We start from the raw sequence: 11,926 nt of genomic DNA on the forward strand, positions 1-11,926 counted from the left end.
CACAGCAGCTGTTTTTAGAGACACTTCAATTTCATAAACACATTAGTATTTACTTGCTCTTATTATGATTATTTTTTCTCTATGCTCCTGTAAACTCTTTAATACTCCAGCAATAAAGAATATTTCATTTGCAGTCCTTCTCTGAACAGAATAAAGCCATTCCTGAGACTTATCTCTTCTTATTTAAAGCAACTACTGATTACATACATCCTAAAAGACCATCTACTGATGTCTTCTTGTAGTGCATAGTTCTCCAAGTCAATTAAGTGGCATTACAAGATCTTGAAATTGATATGATCTTGAAATTTTTCTTCTACTAAAAGGGATAGCAACATTTTTATTGTTAATTTTTTTCACTGTTCTTTGTGTCTTTATTAAGCTAAATATTAGGATAGACAGAAGGATTTTATGTTCTCATCATAAAACTTCCTTTTATTCTAATGAGGCAGTCTGGTTTTTGAGGAAAGGAAATGCACATTTCTGTGAGGTATTACAGCCAGCCAAGCTCCTACAATGCAAAATATTAGGACATTCACAACATTTTGTAAAATATGGCATACATTTCTGTTTCTTGTAAACAGACTTTAATTCGGCTCGCTCTCTACCAATGGACAGTGGGTGTCTGGGCTTTCAGGAAAAACAAGAAAAATGCAATCTGGATAGGGTTTAAATGTAACTTGTTTTAGTTCTATTGAAAGCAGCCTGGAAGAAAGGAAGCTGAACAGCATTCAAGAAGACTGTCTACTTTTAGAAAATTTTGCCAAACACAGAAGACAAGAAAGCTCTTGCTGGAAGCAGACAGAAACCAGAACTTTTCCCCTGCAGCAGACCTTCCTACAGAGATATGCATATATCTGACAGGTTTTGACAAACTGTTGAGAACCCTGTTGCTGTCTAGGAAAGGTCATCTCCTACAAGCATGAACACCACTGCTTTCAGCTTTCTGCTGCATGCTACAGTTCTTGTTTTATTCATAACAACTTTTTTTTTTTTTTTTTCTCCCCCCAGTCTTGTCTCTTTAATTGTTTTCCTCTGCTGAGAGGGGGATTTCCTACCCTAGAGGGTAAATTCCACTTAATAATACAGAGTTCACAGCTGCTTGGGTCACATGCAGTCAGGAGCAGATGGAGCATGTTGTACCCTGGCTTTCCACCAATATAAATTTAGGTCTCACATCTGCCATCTCCTCATCTCTGACATCATCTGCTTCAATCCTCCTTCCCAGCTTCTCCATCCCAATGGCTGATTCTTCTTTTCTATTCCTAAAATGACAGAATAATGGGGACTGCCATAGCAAAGCGTAAAGTTGTTTTGCCAGCTTTATGCCAAGAGCAAGATTGCCCAGTCAGCAGTTATGTGCCTGCTACAGAGTCACTTTATTCTGCTCCAACAGCATAAAGAGGTCACAGAAAATCAGAAATTCAGGCCTTCTGTGGCTGCATGACAGCAGGAATTTAGAAGGTTGTATAAAATTTGCTGTAATGAGCACACTTCATAACATCAGATAAATTTCTGCACCTAAAAAAGTATTCAGAAACGTGACCTTAGCTCTCCCAGTCTACATTCCCTCTCAAGACAAGAGAAAGCAATGAGTTCCTCCAGGAAAGGGTTCAGAGTCAGGTTTTAGTTGAAGCTACTCTAATGGCTCTTAATTTTAGCTATAGTCTTCTCATTCAATGACCAAGAAGATCCAGAGAGAGCAGTTTTCTCAAAGTTAGCTGCTAAGAATAACTTCTCCCACCTCCACACTAAAGCATGATAGAAGCTGTGTTCCAAAACACCTTTGTAAACTATGTCTTTAATTTCAGTATTATCTAATACAATTTTAAAACACTATATGAATGTCGCTAAAAGATGCAATCCCTCTTGGACTCTTTTGGTCTTCTGAAGTTCTATTGTTGTTAGGTATGTTAAGCCCAGGATTTTTTAATATTTACAGTAACTGCTGAACATAAATCATCCTTTATTCATATGTAAATCTATGCAAATACAAGTTCATGGATTGTGCACTGTGTATTTTGTGATAGGCTGATTACAGGAGCAATGGCTATTGATTTTAATGCTTCTTGGAACCCATTCTATCATACAAGTTCAGGGAATTTAGTTTTTTCTTCGTATTTCAGCTTTCTTTTATGTAAAACAGCATAATAGTTATAATCATACCATTTTCCACTTTCTGTACACAGGAGAGAAGAACCTTGCCAACTAATAAATTGATATTAGTAATACTGAATGAAACCAGTACTAAAAAGATCACATTTTTAGAAATTAATGGGATTTCTTGATGCATATCTAGTTTCTGTCATCATAGCCTAATTACCAAACCTTCATTTTATTAATGAACAGCACAGAAATGTTCAAAAATAAACATTTTTATCTCATTTCAAGTCCTAAATCAATGAAGACTAGAAGAAATAAACATCTGGGAGACTTTGTGTGGGGCCTGGTATAGCTTTTAAAAAAACATTCTTATTATATACTGATATTTTATTAAGCTACTTTGTATTTACATAGATTTATTCTTCCTGAGAATATAAAGTTCCTTTTTGTAAGCAGAGAAAGAAAAAAAAAAAAAAACAACCAACAACAAAACAAACAAACAAAACAAAAAAACCCAACAATCTAAAAGAAGGCATTTGATGGGTTTATTTGAGTGGCATAGCTAACTCTGACCTGTGTTCCCACTTGTGATGCCCCTATTGTAATCATAACCTCATGGGAAGGAAACTTAGTAGTACAGACATATTTGAGAAGACCAAAGTACTCCTGCTGCTAAAATTGTCTTCAGAGACATTTTCCACCTATGTGCGAGATGCGTCCAGCTGACTGCCCAGGAGACAAGTGAGGGAATTTCTTCGGGGACTGCAACAGCTGGATGTTAAAATTCTTAAGTCAGGCTATGACTTATAAGGCAACAAGCTGTCCCTGGCAAACTGCTCCTTCCTGCAAGCAGAAAATTATTTAAGTAATGAATTTAAGTCCCAGTTCCCAAATTTGCCTCCTTCCCAAAGGTGTAACATCAAACGCAGAGTGGAATTAAATCAGTACAATTACAGGCTGCTATAATAATAAATATTATCCAAAATTAGAAAGGTAAATCCCAAAGGACTCTTTTTACTGTAAGAACAAGCATTCCCATAAGTTTTCTTGAGGTCCCGAGCCTGGGGATATGCTTGCAAGTCAACAATGCCACTGACCTCTTGTTTTGCCAATTATTAGGCCTAGCATAAAGGACACAGCCAGCATAAAGATGAACCAATAACCAAATTGTATTTGATACAAAAGGGTAAGTACATGGGTGAGTGCTGGGGGTACAAACAAGTCAGATTATACATAACTGACATCAATCCCACTGACCCCAACAATGGGTGGAATAAATGGTGAAATGCAGTTTCCCATAGAAGGGACGGGAGACAACCGAGTCAACAAGCCAAATACACAAGACCAAGGAAGCCACATACTGAATCTCTACACAGCCCACGTTTACAAAAGCCAGACCTGACTGGAGCCCAGTCCCAGGGAGGCAGGAGGTCCTTCCCCAACAGGGAACTCTGCACAGGGCATCCACCTCACAGACAGACACTGCCCCTACCTGCAAGGGGTCCCAGCTTTTATCCCTCAGGGGGACACCTGACCTTTGCTGACTTAATGTGGGACACCTGGGGCTCATTTACCCAATGGCTCTGTCTGCAAGGCCGGCCCCACCCTGGAGGGAAGCCTAAAGGTAAACTCACCCCCCTTTGGGAAGGGCTGTGGGAATCACCCATATGTCAGCCTTAATTTGGGGCTTGGGGTTGAAACCCCAGCATTTCAACTCTTGAGGAAAACAAAAACCAAAACCCCAACCAAACAAAAAAAAAACCAAAACATTGTATTAAACTGGAAACACCATAAAAACTATAGGCAATGAGGAGGAAAAAAAAGAAAAAAACAATTCAGAACAATAAACAACAGTCATTTTCCTACTGAAATTCACCATTGCTGCTGAGGGACTTTACAAACACTGCATCCAAGTTGGAATTCAAGATATGAACTCCAGGGGCCTTATGCTTTTATTCCAAACATGCTTGAAAAACATTTTAAAGCATCTTATCTCTTGTCCACATAGACATATTCATGTCTCATGCCTTAACAGAAAATGCTTTCAATATGAAAGATTTCTTTGAATGTCTCCAAGCCGTTTAGGTAATTGCTTCAAACAGCATTCCCTGCTTGAGAAATGCAGCGCACACCTCCCCACCCACTCCATGGCAGCCTACAAGTTTTGATTTAAAGCAATTGAAAATAAGTGGCATCTTGTCTTACTCATCACCAATTTGCTAAAAAAAAAAAAAAAAAAAAAAAAAGGTTATATAATATAATGTCAAAAAGTGATACAATTATATGTAATATTACAATGAGAACCCAGTCTTCAGATCACCATTATAAATCCAATATGCTGAAAATCAGCTTTTAGGAATTTTCTTTGCTAGTCATAAATCCCTTACAAACAGTCCTTGATTCTAAAGGTTCAGGTTGAGATGACCTAGTAGGTCCATTGTGTCATAAAAACCTAACATTTTAAAAATTAGAATTATGGCCATCTTAGCTGTTGCATGGGAACACAGAAAAAAACATTAAGTGTAAGGTTTGCTGGAACAATGAACTGTGCTTACATTCAAATATAAATCTGAAAAATAGAAACCTGTTCCAAGCTTGGATTAATGCTCAGATTGAAACCTAATCGGTCTTTAATCCTTTGTCATTGAAGAAAACAGGAAAATTGCAGATTCCAAGTGACAGTGTGGCTAAACCCCAGGAGTATGGAAGCTTCTCAAAAACACACTGAAGGGATGTGTATTATGCCAGTCCTGTCATAATTTGTTTTGAAGAACCTACACACAATAAAAGCAAATGAGGAAAAAGTTTTAAGGCAGAACATTTCTACTATAGGACATATCAGCTTTTGGTTTTGCAGATATCCTACCATATGAAGTTATTGTGCAAATTTAGTTACTTGTAATCAGTGAATACTGACTTTTATATACTATAAAATGTTTAAATGGAATAGAGGTATAGTCAGACACCCTGACTACAAAATTCACTCTTCTACAGGATACAGAATTGCATCAAATACTGAACCCAGAGAGAAAAAATTCCTTCCATCACAGGAAAATACTGATACTTGCTTTTACCAGGGAGGGGGTGTCCACCTCTTGTATAAAGTAAATACGTTTTACAACAATTTTACTAAGACCATGTACTTACAGCTTGCTTTTGCAAATGTTATAGAGGGCTATGTACAAATCTTTACCAAAATTTTATTACATCTACTACTCTACCCTAACCTCACATCCTTTTCATTTTAGCATGTTATGAGCAGTCAAAGAAGAGGTATGATTTGCTCTTGACAGTCTATCGTATCAGCAGCTTATTCTGTTTCTACATATATACATATGGATCATTTCATTTTACAGCATCTTCTTTGTATTTTGTAATTAGGCTGCCTGCTTAATATTTCCTGAAACTCTCTGTATTCCATCTGTCTTTGGAAATAATGCTTATTTTGGGCCTTCTCTAGTTCTCTGGGATTTTACCCAATGTTAAACACAGACGTTGCTTTAGTTAGTTCTGAAATGCCCTAGAGTAAAACTCATCAGATCCTGTTGAGCTGAAAGCATCTAATTGATGTAAGAGTTCTTTGACCTGTTCTTTATTCTGTTCCTGTCCCCTGTTGTGTTTTAATAATTGTATTAAAAAGAATTAACCTTTTATGGGAAAACTGGAACAGAATAGGCATTTAATATTCTGTATCTTCTGCTCACCTTTCTCATTAAGTCATTTTGTACGAGTTGAACAGTAGCATATTTTAAATTCTTCCTTAAATTAAATGGATACAGACTTTCATGTAGACAAAGTTTGTATTCTACAGGGCAATGGAAACTTTCTTCTAAACATTCGGGTTCAGAAATAACCACTGCACAATAAATTGCAGTAGCATTCAGTAGAACATGGAAACCTTTGCTGACATTAAACTGTACAACACCAAATATAGTCAGTAAGACAAAAATCTATCAAACCTATGAGTTTTTCCACACTACAGGCCTGTATGGAAAAGAGTGACACATTAAAACCATCCACATTAAGTCTGTATATATGCCCAGCATGTCTCAATTAATATCAGCAAGTCTAGGGTCATGAATATAATTTAAGGAGATAATTCTTAACTAAAAATCATTTATACCATTTAATAAAACACTAGCATTTATTTTTGTGTTAAGACTGCAGTTTTACCAACAGTGATGAATAATACTGAAGGCAAAAACTAGAAGCTCTGGGGTTTTTTTAAATTAGGCCACTGAATCACCTGTAAACAATGCAGCAATCCTTTCATAGTGGCTTCTGCGTGAAAACTACTGTTGTTGATTAAGCAGAAATACTTCTCAATGGCTACTTTTCCATCTCTTCATTAAAATAATGAAGTGTGAGCTGCTAAAAACCTTTGCTGGATACCAGCTATTGCCTCCTGATAATCATCATGCATCTCTTTTATAGTGCGTAAGACAGATCCATAACATTACTATCATTACTCTCAGAAGCAGACCTGGCGCTCTGTGTATTTATATATCAAGTACTGAAATCTCAGACTTTGCTAGGACCCCATTTCAGGTGATACCACCTCCATTCACAGTTCCACACTGACAACTCAATAATCTGCCTTGGTTTTTACCACATATGACTGTAGGGAATATCTTGAGTTAGATGTTTAAATTTGTTTTCCTTAGTGCTGTTATTTTGCATGTATAACCACATTCTCCTGTATCTAATATACACCTCTTAAATGGAGGATGGAAGACGGAGTATTTCGTTATTAGCAACAGATAACAAAAATGTATGATCATAAAAAGTCCATCTTCAACACAAAATGAATCCTTAATTTTGATGGAGAAAAAGTCCTTGCCTATACTTATTACAAGTTGTTTTCAGGAAGCAACCTTCACAAATAACTATTTCCCAGGCTTTCTTTTGCAGGAATCTGGTTGTTATCCATCAAAAATCAACATGGATCTACTCATCTACAGATTCAAAACTATTTCAGTGTGTGTTTTGCCTACTGAAGACTCAAAGATGATGTGTCAAAAGATACCACAGGACATTACACTTTGGCTGAAAGAACAATTAAACATCTTTCCTCTAGTCTTGCAAAGGAGGAAAGGCTCAAAGCTCTGCATTTCACTTCTGCTTAACCTCATAGCTGTGAAGTAAAATATTTAGTGATTTTAAAACACCTTTAGGACAACCTTTGTAACCTCCCTGTTTAAATTAATACAAGGGGTCGAAAGAGGAATATTTCCTATGTGGCCAGAAAGAGGTATAAGTCATGGTGAGAGGTGACTTCCCATTGAGCAATGAAATGTCCTTATCTCCCTAGAACACAATCTTATCAGAGGAATTATTAGTGTTCGTACTATACTGTTTGAAACACATCAGTGCCATGGAAAGAACTAGTGTAACAATTTCCCAGATTACACAGTGGAGCAATTAGCCCTAAAGAAGATCAGTAATATCAATGGTTTGAGCTCAAGGATAAATAAAACCTGATATTGGTAACAAGTTAATTGCGTTTCAAGCTGCTCATACCAGTGATAAAAATTTGATAAGGCTGAAGATTTCAAAGCCTTATTGGGGTTTTGTTTGTTATGACTAAACTAGAGGTCTAAGCTTAGACCATAACTCAATTAGGCTGAGAGATATATATGAACAAGAAAATAAAACCAAGGAATTTAATCTTATGAAGTGTGATCTTAACTCTGCTACAGTGACAACCCAATGTGTCATTCTGCAAGTATAAGATCAACGGCAGGAAGCTGTTCTGCTTTGCCAGTTTAATTTAATAGAAGTTTTTCAGTGTAAACCAGAGTTTCTTTAGAAGATAACAGAGGCCAAGATCTGACCTCAACAAAGCTTGATTCTGTACCTTGGTGATCATCAGCACCTGACAGGAGATTGTTCGATGTTTTGTGACTGTAAGAAATCCTGTAAATATATTAAACGTGGGGTTTTTGTTTTGCTTTCTCAAAGCTATACTGAATTACATGTACATTATTGAATGATCAAGCCACTAAAAAGAAATATAGGTGTAACCAACAGAGGCAATTAAATGCTTCCTTTAACAGTATATTGACATCAACATTTTCTCTCAGAATTGCTCGGCATTACGGAAAGCTTCCTAAACAAATATGCTTAGAATATAAGTGCTTGACTTTTTGCATAGTTAAGTAAAAGTGGTAAAATCTCATTTACACTTGAACTCCTATATAATTTCCAACAGTTTGATATGGTTCCTGGCAGCAGTGTGTTAACAGAGAGAGGCATGTTATGAGTTACATGGAGTAAAAACAATTATTTTAACGTTGGATTTTTCTCATTTAAATGATCGCTGGATTCAAGGTGACTTAATCATGTGCTCAATCCATGGTAGTTGAGAAGTGAAATTTAATGACTCCTGAGAAACTAAACATAATCTTATTGTGGTAACATGGAATCAGTCACTTACGGAAACATCTCTCATTTCAACCGTAATTCCCCTCAGAGTTCTCTTTTTTGCACAAAACTCTGCTTGCTATCTGGAATTGCTCTTCCACTGTTTCTCTGTCGCTCTTGCTGACTAGAATATCAGTTACATCTGTATGGGGTTGTAGTACTTGCACACACATATTCACCCCATCTCTCACTTATGTTTTCCCATTTACTGATTAACTCTAGGAAGGAAATTTTCAGAGGCATCCCTGGAGATCACATGCCTGACTTCCACTGATTTCCAGAACTATCTTTCCCCTGCATAGAAATTGCCTAGCTAACAACTGCACATTTAAAAAAAACTTTGCCCATTACCACAAATGGCTTTGCAGAATCTCTGTTTTCACAGTCCTAGTAATCATATGTGTCACTACAACCTTTATGTGTATTTTTTTAGTAGACAGATGCGTTATAGAATTGTGTGCATGCATCTAGCTTTGAGAATTTGGTAAACATGAAAATCACTACCATTCTCTTTCCTACATGCAAGTCCCTAATAAAAGATATTTTCCAATTAATATTCTTACATACACTTGTCTTTTTTTTTTTTTTTTTTTTTTTTTTTTTTGTTAAATTACCTTCTAATTTAATCTAAGTACATTCCCAAGAAATTATTTCAGTGTTAGTTTAGAAGCCTCCTGGTAATACTCATGGTAAAAGAAAAAAAAAAAAACCAAAACAGCAGCAACAAGGTTCCTATAGTGCCATATTTCCTAAATATGAAAAAGGCTAATTAAAAATCTACCCCATTTCAAAGGAAGAAAAGTACCTTGTTATGATTCAGTTTACCTAACCTCTGTGTAAACAATTATAAAATGCAAGTATTTGTCCATTTATGTGTAAATCAATCACCATTTTTCTTTTCAAAATAAATAAGTCTGGAATTCAGCTTCAGCAACAGTCCTTGGACTTGCTGAGAGTGACTATCTGACCAGACCAGCAGACAAAGTGCCAGGAGCATCAGAGATCTGGAGATCATCTGCTGCCAAATTGAAAACAGTTTCCACAATATTCTTAGTCCACAAATACTGGTAAGAGTTGGAAGTTTTTCAACACAGAATTTCTTTATTTATTTATTTCCAGGCTACAACTTGTGCTTTAAATATGTAACACTGGGGTACCTTCTAGTAACTTACACATTGTACTGTTTAATGTCACTAAGGCTTTGTAGATACAGGGGAGCAATATTTCAAAACAGGTGGTCTGACCTTTAGATTCTTTCTGGGGATTCCAGTCATATTTGTCTCAGACAGAAATTGTATTTTGTTCTGGATTTTATTTGACAATGGAAGGTTAGGCAAATACAAACAGCCAGAGGAACAATCGCTTGTTCACGTAAAGATACAAGTGTTGAACGTCCCAGATGTACTGTAGGCACCTTCCTAATATTTCCACACATGCTAACTTGTAGTTTGTCTCTTATCTGTTTAAGTTTCCATGTTTGCAAAATGAGATTGTTGCTGCTTTGTACCTGTGTTTTCCTGTTGGTGAAAATAGATAAATATGTGGCCCTAAAATTTATAAATAGACCATAGGGCAGGTTGTCTCACTCTAACGCTGCATATGATTTGTAATGGTTTTAATCACAAAGACAGTGGAAGGCCACTTCACTTCATAAAAAAACACAATTGAAAGAAAAGATTTGCTACACTTAGGTCCTTCCACAGTCCCAGAGAAGTGCCTTATGGAAATGTATGCTAGGTTGTTTTAATTAATTATGTGAGTAATCACTTTGCAGGAACAGAGACAGAAACCTTAGCATCCTTTGAGTACAAGTTCTGATCCTACTCAGTGAAGCTACAACTTTCAAGCAGCAGCTTGTATTTCAGAGTCACCTGCAAATGCAGATGTAAACTAAAACTGATGAATCCCAGTAGTAAAAGAAGGATGAAAGGACTTGCAGCAAGATGAAAGAGAAAGAACAGGAGACAGATCAATAAACCAAGTACTTTAATTGGACTGAGCTATTTGCAGGGAATATTCCAGAGGAATGAAACGTTATTAGTTATTAACCAACACATTTACCAAGCCATTATTTGTCTGGATAGGAAGCATTTAAAAAAATGATACCTACTTACATTTTCTGCTGAGACTGGTCATGAGGAGAGGTCCTTGCTTTCTAAGAAAAAGTGGACCAAAACTTATCTCCTGATCTTGTGCACCTAGTGATAAAGATTACATATTTATTGTTGGTCAGAAATAAGTTAATGCTTTAGGACTTAGAGACTACTCATAAAACTTTAATACACTTGCTGTATTGAGATTGACCCCGGAAGAATCTAATCTTAGAAAGCTTCCTACCATGTCTTACTCATTCCCTTAAAATATATACTTGAATTTTCACTTGAAAAAAAAAAAATATATACACCTATTGCAGTTATGCTCCACATATTTTACACAGTCTCTCTCCAAAACCAAAGAATTCTTTAAGGGATTAAAAGAAAAAAAAAAAAAAGTTATGTTGTTTTGCTAGAAACAGGACCAACCCATGGTGAGAGGAAGTAAGAACTAAGAAAAACCACCAAGAAGTAGGATTTATACAAGCCTATTTATGAAAGTTTTTCAAGAATATACAAAGAATTTAAGGAAGGTCAAATACAGACTGAACATCAAGAAATGTTCCTGGCAGTGAAAATGCAGGCTAAACAGCCACAATTATTCTTGACAGCAAAATTTTGCAGTTGGTGAATCAACCTTCCAAAGTAAGTGCTTGGTGACCTCTTCAGCTGGAGCCCTGAGAACTAAATGAAGCAAGATGTGACATACAAAATTTTCAGAACCTTGGGGTTTACATTACCTGTGCAGGTGCAAATTGGCAGGAACTTCTCTGGATGACAAAAGAAAACCTGTTTATTCTTGCTTTGCTAGTTTATGGTCAGACACATCTGAAACTACTGGCGTTACATAAAGTACTTGTCTAGATTACTTTTTTTCTTAACATTCATTTCTATTATGGAAAAACTTTTATTTCCAATTACTGTAAAATCCATATAAACACTGTATAAAAGGCATTTATAAAAGTAAAAAATTAGATTTTCTAACAAAGCTGAGTAAAGCAGTATGCATTTCTCTATAATTAAAATTTTACAAAAGTCACTACCTTTATACAAATCTCATCAGAATAGGCATCTTGTTTGCACCTAGCTGTGAGACAGAAAGCATCTGCAGTAAAAGCAAAATTAAAAGCATCCTTTAAAAGAGAGCCTACTGTATCTTTTCTTCTATTTCACCTCAGATATTGTTATTATAATGGCTTCTAGCAATACCTAACCAATGTAGAATAAAAAACTCAGATTTAAAATACAACATGTAAATCTTAAAGGTAGTATTTAAAAAAAAAAAAAAAAAAAAAAAAAAAAAAAAAAAA

The 11,926-nt window shown here is 35.9% G+C and overlaps 1 long non-coding RNA gene across 1 annotated transcript in view; it reads right to left on the reverse strand.

Annotated features, from left to right (window-relative positions):
- Positions 1-199: 199 nt before the first annotated feature.
- LOC113482444 overlaps positions 200-11,926 on the reverse strand; it is a 17,516-nt gene continuing 5,789 nt past the window's right edge. The window contains exons 2-3 of the long non-coding RNA XR_003398849.1: positions 10,638-10,721; positions 200-316 (exon numbers count right to left, since the gene is read on the reverse strand). This is a non-coding gene — a long non-coding RNA (uncharacterized LOC113482444). The remainder of the gene's footprint in view (positions 317-10,637; positions 10,722-11,926) is intronic.

This window comes from Athene cunicularia (genome assembly GCF_003259725.1).
Source record: "Athene cunicularia isolate RWA chromosome 7 unlocalized genomic scaffold, athCun1 chr7_part1, whole genome shotgun sequence".
Taxonomy (NCBI): domain Eukaryota; kingdom Metazoa; phylum Chordata; class Aves; order Strigiformes; family Strigidae; genus Athene; species Athene cunicularia.